General features: G+C 36.1%; 2 protein-coding genes across 3 annotated transcripts in view; one reads left to right on the forward strand and one right to left on the reverse strand.

The window, feature by feature from the left end:
• The window catches only part of LOC107674546 (lengsin), a 5,555-nt gene extending 3,113 nt beyond the window's left edge, over positions 1 to 2,442 (reverse strand). The window contains exon 1 of the mRNA XM_016468539.1: positions 2,339 to 2,442. The gene's annotated coding sequence lies outside the window, so the exon portion shown is untranslated. The remainder of the gene's footprint in view (positions 1 to 2,338) is intronic.
• Positions 1,244 to 3,344, forward strand: part of ptp4a1 (protein tyrosine phosphatase 4A1) — a 12,283-nt gene continuing 10,182 nt past the window's right edge. The window contains exon 1 of one of the 2 annotated variants that reach the window (XM_016468540.1): positions 1,244 to 1,401. The gene's annotated coding sequence lies outside the window, so the exon portion shown is untranslated. The remainder of the gene's footprint in view (positions 1,402 to 3,344) is intronic. The other variant, XM_016468541.1, reaches the window with a different exon arrangement.

Here is a 3,344-nt window from a genome sequence, read left to right on the forward strand (position 1 = left end):
AAAAATGTGTATATATATATATATATATATATATATATATATGTACATGTTATGTATAACATTACGCCCTAATCATATTTTGAGACCACCTTAGCTGTAGTTAAATATCCCAAACATATTGCCCCTGGATATTTATGTTTATATTAAATCTTTATGTGTTTAAATTAAATCATTGAGGCACTGATAATTTTACTAGCTGCTTCATGATTAATTGATTGTGTTTTTACCTCATTTTAGCGACTCTGGATAAAAGCGTCGGCTGCATAAATATATGTATTCAATTAAATATATGCAAATAATTAACTTTATGAAAATGATAGGATGTTTCGAATATGAATATAATTAAAAACACGATCAACTTTATTTTGTAATGTTTTATTTAATTAACTTTTTAATAAAAGTATTATCATCATCATCATTATTATATTAACATTGTAGGATGTAGGATTGTAGGATTTTGAATGTAATTCAATTAAAGTTTATTTTGTAATGTTTTATTTAATACATTTTTAAGTATCATTGTTATAATAATAATTGTATTTAAAATTATAGGATGTGTTTAGAATATGAATGTTCTAATTAATAATTAAATACATAATACACTGTATTTTGTAATGATTTAATACACTTTTTAAATAGAAGTTTCATTTTATACGTAATTAGGGGCCAAGCACCTATTGTATCTGTATTTCGTGTCGATACACGAAACCGTTTTCATACAGTGCTGCTACAAATTTTAGACATGGTGCCAAAATGACTCTGAGGCTATATCTATGCAAAGCTTTGACATAATATCAACAAACTTTGTGTGTGCCATTGTCACCTCACACAGAACACACCAACATAATTTGATTACAGCGCCACCTGTTGGTCAAAAGTGATAAGCCATTTCATCATATTACTAGTGGTTGTATTTATGATTTTTCAGCCATTTCAATTACAATCATCCTAAAATTGCTTTTATTACTCATTGCATTTGGTCTGATGCTCCATGCCATGCTTAGCTTCTCATTTTGCCTCTGGAGTGCTTGGCCCTGCAATTGCTGCTTGCAGCTATATTTATATTTATTATTGTTGTTAAAATTATAGGATGTGTTTAGAATAGAATGTCATTAAATTCATGATAAACTTGATTTTTATCACGTTTTATTTAATAAAATTGTAAATAAAATATTATTGTTAATAATAATAAAAAGTCTGTGTGATTTGTGTCGATGGAGAGAGGGCAAGGCAGGCAGTCTGCGCTGTAGTGTAGGGTGCGGTTTCTTGAGTCCAGCTGTAACCGGTTACCGGAGAGTCTCGTCGTCACACGGCAGCGCTGTATGGTCAAACACTACAACAATTATTCTCCGGAGCGGCTTAATGATTAAGCTACAATCTTCAATGAGTAAGCATATTCCAGTAAGTCAAACAATTCAACATATAAATATTTTTGTTTTGACGCGGATTTAGAGTATTATTTTTGTGTAGTTTAGTCTCAACCTCGAACTGTGCGCTGATTAGCATCAGAGCAAAACAGCTCCACAGTTTATATATACACTAATATATCGATTTTATTTTGTCGTAACCATCTACAAAAATAATAAAAAATAGTTTATGTTATTATAAACTTTACATTTTACAGCTATAATGTCATTGATATAATCGCTTGGCGACGGTGTTAGCTTAAGTTAGCCTGACAGCTAACGTTACATTAGTGAGAACTGGGCACGACATTTCGCTCTTATTTCACTTTAATCGATTACATTTAGAAGTGAATTAAAGTATGTAGCTTGCAAAGATAGTGTGTGTTGCGTTTTTGTTGAAAATTAATGTAATCTGCGAGCTTTTGGCCCCGTTGCTAATATTAGCCAAGTGGAAGTCTTTGTGTCAGTCCTGATCAATTAGCATATACTGATGTTTTGGGCATTAAAATCTGTTTTTGCTCACTATAAACATTTTATCGGTTGTAGAATTTCATTGCATTTCAAACCGTGACCTGCTTCTCGGATAAAGAATTTGCGTTTGGACATTTTAATGGCTTAATTTGAGGCCTTTACACTTGATTTCCATAAAGTCACATATAAAAATAACTCATCCAACCATCTGTGCCTTTCATTTGAATTACATGTAGATTTAAGTTACTACTACATGAGGTTTGTTGCGTCTTTTTAAAGCGATTTGCTAAAGAGGCTTAGAATGTGGTAATCCCATAGAGCTGCTGGGACACGTGTGTGTCCTCACGGGACTGACATGAAGATTTCAGCCTTCCCAGAAAGCACAGCCCATCCGAAGCGGTCACACGCCTGCTCCAGTGTTTCCTCTGAAACAATGACCCACATACCGCGTGCTGACTCACCTCTGAGTCATTTGTGTGAGGGAGGAGATATGGTTGATTTTCATGCTGTTACGAGCTCTGTGATTCAGGTCTTTAGCCTATAGCAGTGGTCTCAAACTCAATTCCTGGAGGGCCACAGCTCTGCAGAGTTTAGCCCCAACCAGCTCCAAATCACACCTGCTTAGAAGTTTCTAGTGATCCTGAAGACCTTGATTAGCTGGATCAGGTGTGTTTGATTAGGGTTGGAGCTAAACTGTGCAGAGCTGTGGCCCTCCAGGAATTGAGTTTGAGACCAGTGGCCTATAGGGATGTATGTAGGGATGGGCGCATCGGTCCTGAAGTATCGATACTTTCGATACTGATGTTGAATCGAAAAGATCGATCCTCACATATAAATATCGATTCTAAAGTGCATTTTAAGCATTAATTTGAGTTATTTAGCAAGAAATTTGGTGCATAGAATAAGCTTCTATGTGGAAAAATAGACTATGTTAGCGAATACTTGTGTAGGATTGAACACTTTCTCCTGCTCATCGGAACACACGCAAATGCTGAAAGACAGAACCAATCAATCACAGACAGAGTTTGCTGCTGACGCTTCGCTCACAGTGCTTGCCTTAGTCAAATAGGGCTGCGTTTCCCAAAAGCATCAGAACATAAGTAGAGGTCTTAAAGGTGACATATCATGAAAATCGGACTTTTCCAGGGTTTAAGTGCTATAATCAGGTCCCCAGTGCATCTACCAACCAAGGAAATGTGAAAAAGATTAACCCAGTAACTTTGTTTTGGGAAGCTTTTTCTGCAAGTGTCTGAGAAAACGAGTGTGTCTGATTTCTCTCCCTTGGTGACGTGGCAAAGGGATCTCATTATAATATTACCGCCCCTTAATCTTAAAAGTTTCCACCCACGGCGCCGTTATTGTGTTTTCGCAAGCGACAACGGTGCACCAGCTCTAATGCCAGGGCGAAAGTTTGAGCAAAACATGCTAACTGTTCTGTCTTTGGCTGCACAGACGAGCACAGAACAC

The sequence above is a fragment of the Sinocyclocheilus anshuiensis genome, unplaced genomic scaffold (genome assembly GCF_001515605.1).
Source record: "Sinocyclocheilus anshuiensis isolate Anshui unplaced genomic scaffold, SAMN03320099.WGS_v1.1 scaffold572, whole genome shotgun sequence".
Lineage (NCBI taxonomy): Eukaryota > Metazoa > Chordata > Actinopteri > Cypriniformes > Cyprinidae > Sinocyclocheilus > Sinocyclocheilus anshuiensis.